Source organism: Rhinatrema bivittatum, chromosome 3 (assembly GCF_901001135.1).
Source record: "Rhinatrema bivittatum chromosome 3, aRhiBiv1.1, whole genome shotgun sequence".
Lineage (NCBI taxonomy): Eukaryota > Metazoa > Chordata > Amphibia > Gymnophiona > Rhinatrematidae > Rhinatrema > Rhinatrema bivittatum.
The window spans coordinates 571,597,965-571,611,046 of record NC_042617.1 but is presented as its reverse complement, the minus strand read 5'-3'; the positions used below and the strand labels follow the sequence as shown (position 1 = coordinate 571,611,046).

General features: G+C 41.9%; 1 protein-coding gene across 1 annotated transcript in view; it reads right to left on the bottom strand.

Annotated features, from left to right (window-relative positions):
* ESR1 (estrogen receptor 1) overlaps positions 1–13,082 on the bottom strand; it is an 829,643-nt gene that overhangs the window by 81,131 nt on the left and 735,430 nt on the right. The window lies entirely within an intron of this gene.

Sequence of the window (13,082 nt, the reverse complement as noted above, 5' to 3'; positions counted from 1 at the left end):
GGGCATGGGCTGCTCTTAAAATCGATTCCTTCTGCTTATTACAATAACAAAAAAGGATTTTGTTTAATGGGTGAAAAGGTTTGAGCAATACCCAAAGCACCTTTGACTCATCACATGCAGGAGTTGCAAGATTGCATTGGTTTCCTCAGTATGCATCACAGCTTCTCAAACAATAAAGGCCATTGTTGCTAAACTTCTTCGCCAACTTCTGGACAAGGAGCGCCGGGGAAGTGGACATGCCATCATAAAATTGCCTTCTTCTAAAGTAATACTGGTAACCTACGACATGAAAAACTGCTGGGTCTTACCTGTGACACTTCACCACATGGCATGGGTGCTCTACTAAGTCATTGGATGCCAGAGGGAATCGTGATGTCAGTTGCCTGCTGCTCAAGGGCACTGACATATTTTTATTTATTTATCTCACTTATAATAACACGAATTGCCATGCTGGGTCAGACCAAAAGTCCATTCAACCCAACATCCTTTTGCCAACATTGGCCAATCCAGGTCTTAAACAACTGGAAGATCCCATAAAGTAGATCTAATTTCTGTTACTCACTTCCAGGGATAGTCTACCTCGCTAATAATGCATTAACGACTTTTTCTCCAGGAGCGTGTCCAAACCTCTTTTAAACCCCAATATGATGGTTGTCTTGATCGCGTCTTTTAACAACAGATTCCATAGCTTGACAGTGCGCTGAGTGAAAAAGTGCTTTCTACAATTTGGTTCCAATCTGCTGGTTGTTAGTTTTATGGAGTGTCCCCTTATGTTAGTATTATTTGAAAGAGTAAAACAAAATCTTTTATTTACCCATTCCATTCAAGATTTTATAAACTGCCCTCAGCTTTCTCTTTCCCAAGCTGAAGAACCCTAACATGTGTAGCCTCTCATCATAAGAGAGATGCTCCATCCTTTTTATCATTTTTGTCGCCCTCCTCTGTACCTTTCTAGTTCTGCTTGGTCTTTCTTGAAATGGGGTGACCAGAAATGCATATAATACTCAGGGTGCAGTTGAACCATGGCTCGATGCAGAGGCATTATGATATTTTCTGTTTTACTCTTCATTCCTTTTCGGATCATTCTTAACATTCTATTTCTTTTTTTGACCGCAGTCATGCACTGAGCCAAGGATTTCAACGTATTGTCCAGAAGGACTCCAAGGTCCTTTTCCTAGGTAGTGACCCCCACTACAGAACCCAGCATCATGTACCTGTAGTTGGGATTGGGTTTCCCTATATGTATCACTTTTCACTTTAAATTAAATTGCATCTGCCATTCCGTTGTCCAGTTTCCTAGTCCTACAATGTCCTTCTGTAGTTCCTTGCAGTCCACTGCTGTTATACTGAAGTATTCATAAAAAGTTGCATTAAATTTTGAACTTTATGAGTATTACTTTATGAATATTGAAGTATTCATAAAGTTGCATTAAATTTACCTCAGCCACATTGCAAATGACCAGTATTTCCAATACATAAGACATGCTTTTTTTTCTAGAATTTCCATCACTGCATCTTATACACTGGTGTGACTAATATGCGGTGCTTTCAGTGTCAGTGTGTGTGTCTCCCTCTTTCCTTACTGATGGAACCTCCGTGCACTCGCTCCTCCACGTGGCCTCACCAACAGCCGCTCGCACACCACGCAGCCCGCTTACATTTGCTGCTCCCCCTAGGATGCCTCCCACGTGTTTCCGGGAATACTCGGCACTCACTTACTATGCCCCATCCTCTCGCAGCCCATTGCCGTGATCACCCGCGTCTTGTCTAATGGTGCGACTTATCTACTGAATTTTTCCAGAAAATGGCTTTTGAGAAAGAGATGCGACCTATACCAGGGTGTGACCTATACACTGGAAAATACGGTACTTCCAGAGGTAAAGTTAACTGCTACCATGTCAACCCAGCTGGCAACCTAACAATTGGAAAGTGAATTGAGGCAGTTTCCTGGGCCTCCCCCCTGCAGACATCATCCATATACCCTTATTCTCTGAAGTGTCCTAGTCAATCTGGAAAAAACCCTCTTCCCTACCCCCTGCAGACATCATCCATATACCCTTATTCTCTGAAGTGTCCTAGTCAATCTGGAAAAAAATCCTCCTCCCTACCCCCCACCTCCACCCCCCACCTTGAAGTGTCCAATTTTCTACTCCTAGCAACACTCACCCACACCCAAATAAAGTGTTTGATCCCTCTCTCTAACCCTCACTATGTCCTCTCTTCTTTGCTACTCCTAACCAGAATGGTGGTTTTGCTGTTTCATACTTTCAACCACATGTTTCCTGTTATCTCATTCATATTCATTGTTGATGTCCTGAAAATCTGATTGGCTGGTGGTGTCACTGGAACACTTTTGAGAATGCCTGACCTGGAATTCCATAAGTTTATATAATGCAGCATTACTCTGTACAAGTGGATGCCTATGAAAAATCATAAAATTATGCATCTGTACACAAAGTGAAATTTCATGCATTACAATGCGCAAAATGGCCTTTTCCGAAAACAGCCTATTTTCATGATCTACAAAATGTATAGGTACAGCAACCTTTTAAGAAAATTGAAAACAAAAAAAGTGTTGCACATAACAGCATTGGCAGTTTGGAATAGGGTCGCACAGTTTAGAGATGCAGTTAAATCCAATATTTTGATACTTGTATTATTTTCTCTTAAGAATGTATATTGTTAGCTATTTAAAACACCTACCTTCAAAGGGCTGCCATGCAATGGCTTTTAACAGCAAGCTACAAATATATGTAATGTCCACCATTGACTTTAATGATGAGATTCACTGATTGCCAAGAAAATATGTGAGTTGCCATGCATTTGTGGAAATTTTAAATCCCCAACACTTCATGTAAATGCTGCTATATATACAAATCATGAATGTAGAATGAACAAATGAAGAGGCAACTCAAGGAGAACAATATTTTAAAATGTTGAAAATATTAAATATGTAATATTTATAATTACAATCTTTTGGCGTTCTCTGCCCAATGATAGCAGGATGATATGCAGCACTAATCAATTTAAAAAGTCCCCAAAAACCTATTTATTCAAACAAGTGTCCAGTTTAGATTGAGAGCTTCTTAAATCTTTAGGCCTTTTCAGACCATGATTATTATTGCAGGCTTTATCTGTATTATGTTTTGTATTTATTTGTTTTATACTTGTGTATGAATATTGTTTTTAAGTCGCCTTGAAATGGCTTCCTGAAAGTGCGCCTGATACATTTTAATAAACTTAAAACTAGAAGGTGCACATGTTTTTTTATCAAAGATGTGCAAAAATATAAGAAATAAATAATATTAGGATAAAAAATAAAGGACACGGAAATATGATCCAAAAAAACAGGTCAACATAAAACACCTATCAGAGCCACTCAGCTTGCCCATTTGTACTTGCCCACTGTGTTGTCACCGGTCTTACTCAACATTGGATCTTCTCTCTCTGCTGCTAAGATCTCTTTGTGTCTATGCCATGCATTTTTTAAATTCTGCCACTGTTTTAGATCCTGTAATTAATATCTGCTGGAAGTTTGTTCCAGGTGTCCATCCTTAATGAAAACATGTTTCCTCACATTCTTTATCAGCCTCCCTCCCTTCAGCTTCATAAATGATATTTTTAAGGCTAGATAGCATTACTGCTCTCAAAGTCTTCAAAATGATGAATACACTAAAGTTGGTCTTACTAACAATAGATAGTATAACTTCAGTCATCTCACAAATGGTATGAGCCAGTAAAGAAGCAAAAGGGGATATGAATTCAGATGAAGAAAACAGATAGGAGGTAATTTTCAAAGGATTTGCATTCGTAAATTCGTAAATTGGTTTTTGAAAATTGTTACTTTTACACACAAAGCTCGTTTGAAATTTCATTGAATTTTCAAATGGATTTATGCGCATAAATGGGCTTTTGAAAATTGCTACAGTGTATGTAATTTTACGCGCATAAGTCCTTTGAAAATTCACTCCCATATGTCTAATTCTCAACATAGTCATATTCTCAAGACAGACATACAAAATATTAGAGATGTACACAGATATATTTGCGATTCATTTTATTCTGTTTTATTTATTTGAAATGGAAAAAAACAATTAAAAAAAATTGTCCGGCCCCTGCTCCGCCATAAAAACATAAACGACACCCTTTCTGGCCCCCACCTCCCCTGGCCTCCTCTTGCCCTTTGAAGTCTTTAAAATCCATTTAAATCTTCATAAGGATGAAGCAATTCTCCGTTGCCTTAGCCCCAATGCTGCTGCTATTTCAAATTGTGCTGTTAGACTGAGGCCATCACTTTCTTACTTTCTTCCGTACAAAATGGTGCTTGCTAGGGGTGTGCATTCGTTTGCAACGTATTGCCAATCCGCAACATATAGGGCCATATTCGTTGTATTCGTTGCGTCGCGAAACGTATCACAATTCCCACGAATACAACGAATATTCACCGAATTATTCGGCCGTCTAAAGGAGCGAATTTAAACAAAACCCCCACCCTCCTGACCCCCCCAAGACTTGCAATGGACTGCTGGCGCCATCTTTTGCTCCTACCATGTGACAGGGGCCGACCAATGGCACCGGTAGCCCCTGTGACATAGTAAGGGCAAAGGCTATCGGCGCCATTTTGATTACTGGCAGCCGACGGCCCGAGTGCAGGAGATGGCTCCTGGACCCCCGCTGGACCACCAGAGAATTTTGGCAAGTCTTGGGGGAGGGGGTCAGGAGAATGGGGGTTTGTAGTTAATTACATTTTAGCGGGAAATGAATAAGAATGGAACGCATGAACAGATTGGGGGCCCTCCTTGCCAAATGCAACGTATCTGCCCCCCGACGAATACGAATATGCTGTCCCTCTGCACATCTCTAGTGCTTGCCAGACTCAGTTTGATGCTATTTTGTACCGAACAAGGTAATAAGGACACCGGGCTCAGCCTGCTGGCACCATTTGAAATGGTGGCAATGATAAGGCAGGATCCGCCAGGGGATCTCTCGTGCTCCATGGAGATTTATATGGATTTTAACGACCTCATGCAGTAAGAGGCTCTGGGGGAGTCTAGAGGGATTTGGAAAGGGTACGGGAGAGGGTTTTTTTTTCAGTGTGGCAGGGACTGGACAACTTAAAAAAAAAATTAGACAAATGAAAGGAAAGATATTTCATTCATTTTTAAAAATGAAATGAAATGGGAAATTTCATAACAGTTCTTGGTTTAACAAAAGCTTATTGCTCCATAATATGAAGACACGAAAAATAGCAATTCAACCATCTGTAGAAAGTACAAGACTGATTATAGTCTTAATCCAAGAAGCTGTGCATAAGTTAGAGATGCCAACTAGTAGGTCTTAAACGTTTTAGGATGGAAATTACAGTAGATTTCTGAGCAGTGCCCGAATATCGTATCGTCTCAGTTCAACCATATATTGCATTCATTTTGTTTGAAGAAAACATGCCTAAAATGTATCAGTTTTAGTCTCAAAGAAAAACACTGTGTTCCCAGGCACTTAGAAGAAGAAAGATTGGTCTTAGAGTTTAAAAATGGTCTTCTGAGATATTCCAAGGAACCACAAAAGTCTCAAAGAAGAGAGAAATTATCCCATACCCCTCATCTGGCTGAGAAAGATTTCTGCAGTGTTTTAGAGAAAGAGGATTATCTTTGTGAGGAATCAGAGGGAAGATTGCCTTGCAGATTCCTTTCCGGTAAGTGTACTGCATCCAGTATGGAGGTACTATTGGGGAAAGTCCCTTGTGAAGAGTATCTACTGCCAGGGAGTGCAGGCTCACCAGTGACTTTGTCTGTGACTTTTCTGTATTGAGGTGCGTCATTCCAAAATGTATCCTTTAGTGACTTTTTAAATCTGCAGTCAGGTATTCAGTAAAATGTTATAAACCCCCAAAACAAACAACTGGCTTGTGTAGCATGTTTCTTTTATTATTATAAGAAGCCTAGGGGGTCTCAAAAGACTACCGCCCCCCAGCTCCACACGCTGCCAGGAAAAGAACCCAGGAGCTTGGGTCAGAATGAGAACCCAGCACTCTCCAGAGAGCCCCCAGGAAGCGGGCTACACATAAATCATATTTGCTGGTTACAAATGCAACACCAAATTTGTTTTGATTTTTATATACCATTTGGGTTCAATTCACCCAAAACCAGATTGGACTGTGGAGGCCAAATAGTGGGAAATATTTGGGCTTTGAGAAATAGAATCTGTTATAAAAAGAGGTATTCCAAATAAAAAAAAAAAAGAAAAGAAAAGAAAATATTCATCATGGCCTGAAAATACTATCTTGAGTGTACCAGGGGGGGATTACCTTGAATGCCTTCCACTCCATATCTAGTCATGTCCCATAGCTGGGCGAGTAGATGCTCTATTTTGTGGAAGAATGTATGAACTGAGGATCAGAAGCCTGGATGTGGAGAAATTGCAACTATTCAATCTAATTTTAAAATGAGTGTGTGTGCACCCATGCACACGCACACTGGCGTGCAAGCGGAGATATGTTGGAATTTTAAATCATTTGTGCACATGCATGATTTAAACACGCCTACCACACGTAAGTATGCTCCTAATTTTAAGAGGCCACACGAACAAACTACTTCACATATCTCCCATAGGACTTTGCCAGCTTTAATGTTTGTATGTGAGCAGACTTGAAGACATGCTCGTGAGAGGGACATTCTCCGTTTCCCCAACTAGTCCACCAGTTTGCCCATTCAATGTCGAGATCGTCCCGAACCCCTCTGATTCTTCATCCTGCACACCTCCCAGTTGACCCGGACCCCTCACCCTGTCCTGTAAGCCCTAGAACGTGAGATCTCCAGACCTGCTCCTCATCAGGAGCAGCAGTAAAGTTACGGTGCTAGCGAGCCGCTAAGTGCTGCGGCCTCCTGTTTTAAAAAACGGAGTTATGTGTGTAAGTGTGACCCTGCGCTGGAATGCCCATGCCTTGCCCCTTTTCTGCTCCTTACCTGTGATGGACGCACGGGTATATATATGCACGTAAATCGTGGCTTTCTAGAATCCGCGTTGCTCACGTGAGGCCCACATATACGTGTATGCGGGCATTTCTATGTAAGCAATGATTTTAAAATCCACCTCAATGTGTTTGAATCCAAGCATGTAACTGAAAAAAGTATTGCTCCCTGGAAAATGAGACAGATTTTTTTTTTTTTTTTTGCAGCAGACAGTGGTGTTTGTAAAGTTCCAGAGTAAGGAAATACAAACAACCCTCGTTATTAAACTCTCTGACTGGACTTGTGAAGGTTGAGAATTGATATTGAATCTGGCAGCCTGGTGCCTGAGAGCAGGACTACCTAAACTGGAAGGGTTAAAATTCCCAAGATGGAGAGAGCTGCATTAACAGCGAATTCTAAAGCTGGAACTCTCCGGATCTGGACAGGAGACTCCTGAATTCTAAAGGAATTGCCAGGTCTCTGGGCCAACAATCCCATGATCCATGTCCCTTCATTCGTATGACCTCTCTCCTACAGGAGACTATGTTACTCAGAGTCCCTGTTAAGAACAACAGCATTAGTTACATCAGTACTCACTGCTCGGGCATAATGTAACTCTTCTCATCACATCCCGAAATATTCCATGTCCTTCCCAGACCAGCTTGAGATTTTTCCTTCGGGCAGGAGCAAGGGATTTTCCTCATATCCCACACTCTCACAATTCACATCCTTTTCACCAACAGACTGTGACCTCAGAACACTCCTCCACTTTCAGGACCCAAGTTGAGTCCCCTTGACAAGAAACATTTCTCCAGCCTTGGGCCTTTCCCCGTGAGAGGGAAAACCCCTGAAGAGCCCTCTCCTTAAAGAGACGTGCCCTGGGCACACCACTCCCCCTAATGGGTTTTCATCAACTTTGAACATAACATAATATACCCTAAATCACCTCCTTTAGAGGATCCTTTTCCCAGACCTCTTAAAGGAGCTACACCATTAACTCAGAGGAACTCCTGTTCCACACGTCCCATTGGTTAAACTACTTCATAGACTTTATCATGTACCCTGCCATCTAGTAGCCATTCACAATAATTGTCTTATCAGTATTTTTCATGATTAAAACATTCAAAGATTATTAATCCAGCTACAACATTCCAGGTAAAAGTCCAGCACTTCCCACACCTAGATTCTATCCCAGGCTAAACGTCAGTGACATAAAGCCCATTTTGGGGGACATCATACATTGGTCTTTGGCTCTGCCTTTAAGGGCATTGAAAGTCCACTGTTGTCTTCTCTGCATTTGTTTTCTGATACAAGAAAAGTTTTTTCCAGCTTCCAGAAAATGCTCTACAAGAAGATCTTATGTCTTCAAATGCAGAAGGTTCACTTTCTAGTGTTCATGCCTTCACCAGGATCCCTTTAAAGCCTTTTCACTTCATTATGTATTAAACCTCAACCCTATAGCAGCGTACCATGAAAACTGTGAAGGACTTTCTATGTCCTATCAACCTACAGTTGCCAGAATAATAAAAGGCCTAACCCATCTTAAACCTCCAAATAAACATCTTCCCACACCTTGGAAACTAATCGCATTTCTAGCGCACTAAGGAAAGTGCCATTCAAACCTCTAGTGACAGCAGAGCTAAAATTCCTTTTTGGAGAGTTTTATTCTTAACAGCAGTTGTAGGGTCAATTAGAAGACTAAGACTCACAACTCATTGACCCTACAACTGCTGTTAAGAATAAAACTCTCCAAAAAGGAATTTTAGCTCTGCTGTCACTAGAGGTTTGAATGGCACTTTCCTTAGTGCGCTAGAGTAGTTTTGAAAACTCATCCTAAATCTCTACCACAGATGGTCTCTCAGTTTCTTTTAAACCAATCTATTGTGTTGCCAACATTTTTTCAAGACTACATGCAAAGGTAACAAAAGTGAACAAGCTCATCATACATTAGAACATAAGAACATAAGAACTGACATACTAGGTCAGACCAAGCCCAATATCCTGTTTCCAACAGTGGGCAATCCAAATCACCTGGCAAGTACCCAAACATGAAATAGATCTCAAGCTACTTTGCTTACTAATTAATAGCAGTTTATTGATTTTTCCTCTAAGAACGTATCCAAACTTTTTTAAACCCAGTTACACTAACTGCCATAACCACATCCTCTGGCAATGAACTTTAGAGCTTAACTATGCGCTGAGTGAAAAAGAATTTTCTTTGATTTGATTTAAATGAGCTACTTGTTAACTTCATGGAGTGCCCTTGGTCCTTCTATTATCTGAGAGAGAAAATAACTGATTTATATTAATCTGTTCAAGTCCTTTCATGATTTTGTAGACCTCTATCATATCCCCCCCTCAGTCGTCTCTTCTCCAAACTGAACAGCCCTAACTTCCTTAGCCTTTCCTCATAGGACAGCGTTCCATGCCCCTTATCATTTTGGTCAGCCATTGGACTGCAGATGAACTCTTATTTTAGTTAGCCTTGCACAAAAGCCTTCACAACGTTTTGCATCTTCAACCCAGTTAAAAAGGGTTTCTCAGTTACAAAGAAGACTCTTTCAACTTGGATCCCTGATTGCATCTCTTATGGTTATAATCAGAGCCCCGTGTCTTCCATGATTCTGCAACTGCAGGAAGGGCCACAATCCAGCCCTTCCCGTGGAATTGCTTCTTTTCTGTGGATTTGCCATGGGACACCAGGGACTAGGACAAAGATGTAGTGGTCACTGCTGCTGATTATCTATCCCCCTCTCCCACTCCCACCTGCACTGAGCCCAGTTTCCTTAAATAAGAGTAAGCAGCAGTAATGTGGGAGCATCAGACTACTTCCTCTGCCTGTGTAGCCCAGGACTGAATGTTTTATTGTAAACTGCTTAGTAATTTAGATTTGCGGTACATAATTTTTTAAGTATATAAATAAATAGATAAATAAATGTCACACATTGAACCACACTGTGCTATGCCATCCCCTGTGGTTAAAAAAGTGACACTCCGGCGTCAGGTTTCAACGGAAGGGAAAGCAGCCTGAAGTGCCACATTGCAGCTGTTATACGCCGCTTTAAGGAAGCTGGGATTGGTGAGGGTGAGCATGGAGAGAGGGTTTCAGTATGTGGGCTAGAGAGAGGACCGGATGAGAGACTGGGGTGAAAGTTAGGGGGGGGGGGGTTGGCAGGAGGGGACATGGGAGTGCGTATGGAATAAGAGGTATGGAGGTGGGGTGGGGTGTATTTGTCAGAGAGTAAGGGGTTGTGGGAGGGAGGGATTGGTGGTGCTGGTGTGTGTGGAATAAGGGAGGGGATCAGAGGGGGTGTGGAGTGTATGTATGAGCATTAATGAGAAGGTGTAGGATATATGAGAGTAAGTGAGAATAGAACTCATCCGAAAGAAGGCATGAGAGTGGATCCGTCCTTCCTCTTCCTCATTTCTACTCTATGAGCCCCCCTGTCCTTTCATCCCCTTATCTCCTTCCTCTCTGCTCCTAATTCCCCTTCCTCTCCCTTGTCCCCTCCATCTCCTATCCCTCTGCCTCTCCTCCTGAGATCCAGCTCCCTCCAAGATCCCCTCTCCTACAGTGAGAGGTGCAGGGGAGCAGGAATGGGTGTGGTGGGGGGGGGGGGGAGCGAGAGCATTAGAGGGATGCAGCAGTGAATGGGGGAAATCGGAGGGGCGATACAGCTGTGAGGTGTGAGTGAGGGCTGTGTGGTGTAAAAGACGATCAGAGGGATACACGTGAAGAGATAGAGAGTGAGAGGATCGGGAGCAGGGAGGGTGGATTGATGGGAGCAGTGTGTATAGATTATCCCTGATCCCAATTATCCCGATCCCGATTCCTTCCTCTTCTCTGCCCTCCTCCTCCATCCCGAAGCGATCCAGGATTGAATTCCACAGCCCCAGCTTCCAGAGGCCCCGCACCCTTTGCAGTAGAAGAGGACTGGAAGCGTGCGCCATCTCAAACTCTTCAATTAAACTGAGTGAAGATCAATTTAATGGTGGTTAAAGAGGATTGGTAAATATAGCTTTGGGAAATCTTTGGACTTATAAACGTTTGGTGAAAGGTGAAATAAAGGGACATATTCTTTAGAGTTTCTGTGTGTCTGAGGTAATAAGCAAGCCAGAGATGGTTAATTCTAGTGTCTGTCTTTCCCACCCACTCAACCCTTGATTTTTAGGCAGACACTTTCTCATTAAAAATCAATCAGGGTCTTAACTAAATCATAGTATTGTACCAGCCCTTATTGAAAGTTTAATTATCCCCTTGTAGGACACTAGCTGATTAATTAGTAAATTCACCTGTAAATTTAAAGTACTCTAATTCCAACTCCCTTAGTATCCTAAACTTAACTAGGAACTCAAAAAAACTAAGGTGAAAGCAGCAGTCCAGCAGCAAGAGGGGGGCTTTCCAGTCTTTTGCACTGAGTGTCACATGTATGATTTTTTATCCGCCGGTGAGAGATTGTATGTGTGCACCCAGTGCAAAGAGTTCCTAGCTCTCAGGGAACGAGTCCAATCTCTAGAGGCTAGAGTAGCAGACTTGGAGGAGCTGAGACAGACAGAGGTATATTGATGAGATCTTCAGGGACATAGTAGCCAAGTCCCAAATCCAGACTGGCAGGCCCAGTGCTGCCTTGGATCAGAAAGGTCTCCCAGTAGGAGAACATCAACCTGGTGTAGCAGGAAGTGATCCTGTAGCAAGGCCCTGCTCTCCAGGTGATGTATTGTCCTCTCACACTGAGGACAAGTCTCCCAGGGCTACTGCCCAGGAGGGAAGGGTTAGGCCAGCCATCATAGTTGGTGATTCAATTATTAGAAATGTAGATAGCAGGGTGGCTGGTGGACGTGAGGGCCGCCTGGTAAACTTGCCTGCCTGGTGCAAAGGTGGCAGACCTCACAAATTATATCGCAATTATTAGGGAGGATCAACTTGGTGGGAGTGTAGCACTTTATCTCCAGGAGGGTATAGAGTCCAACAGGATAAAGATCATACAAGAGACTAAATGCTCAGTAGAATCTATATGGGTAGAAATCCCATATGTGTTGGGTAAGAATATAGCGATAGGAATATATTACCATCCACCTGGACAAAATGGTCAGAAAATTGATGAAATGCTAAGAGAATCAGGGAAGCTAACCAATTTGGCAGTGCAATAATAATGGGAGATTTCAATTACCCCAATATTGACTGGGTAAATGTAACATCAGGACTTGCTAGAGACATAAAGTTCCTGGATGTAATAAATGACTGCTTCATGGAGCAATTGGTTCAGGAACCAACAGAGAGGGAGCTATTTTACGTTTAATTCTTAGTGGAACGCAGGATTTGGTGAGAGAGTTAATGATGGTGGGGGCCATTTGGCAATAGTGATCATAACATTATCAAATTTAAACTAATAACTGAAAGGGGGACAAAAAGTAAATCTACAGCTTAAACACTAAATTTTCAAAAGGGAAACTTTTGATAAAATGAGGAAAATAGAAAAAACTGAAAGGTGCAGCTGCGAAGGTTAAACGTGTTCAACAGGCATGGACATTGTTTAAAAATACAGCGCAGTCCAGATGTAATCCACGCATTAAGAAAGGTGGAAGGAATGCAAAATGATTACCGGCATGGTTAAAAGATGAGGTGAAAGAGGCTATTTTAGCCAAAAAAAATCCTTCAGAAATTGGAAGAAGGAGCCATCTGAAGAAAATAGGATAAAACATAAGCATTGTCAAGAAAAGTGTAAAACATTGATAAGACAGGCAAAGAGAGAATTTGAAATGAAGTTTGCCATAGAGGCAAAAACTCATAATAAAAACCTTTTAAAATATATCTGAGCAAGAAACTTGTGAGGGAGTCAGTTGGACCATTAGATTACTGAGGGGTTAAAGGGGCTCTTAGGGAAGATAAGGCAATCGCAGAAAGACTAAATTAATTCTTTGCATCCATGTTTACTAATGAGAATGTTGGGGAGATACCAGTTCCGGAGATGGTTTTCAAGGATGATGAGTCAGACGAACTGAACCAAATCACTGTGAACCCGGAAGATGTAGTAGGCTAGATTGATAAACTAAAGAGTAGCAAATCACCTGGACCGGATGGTATGCATCCTAGGGTACTGAAGAAACTAAAAATGAAATTTCTGATCTAATAGT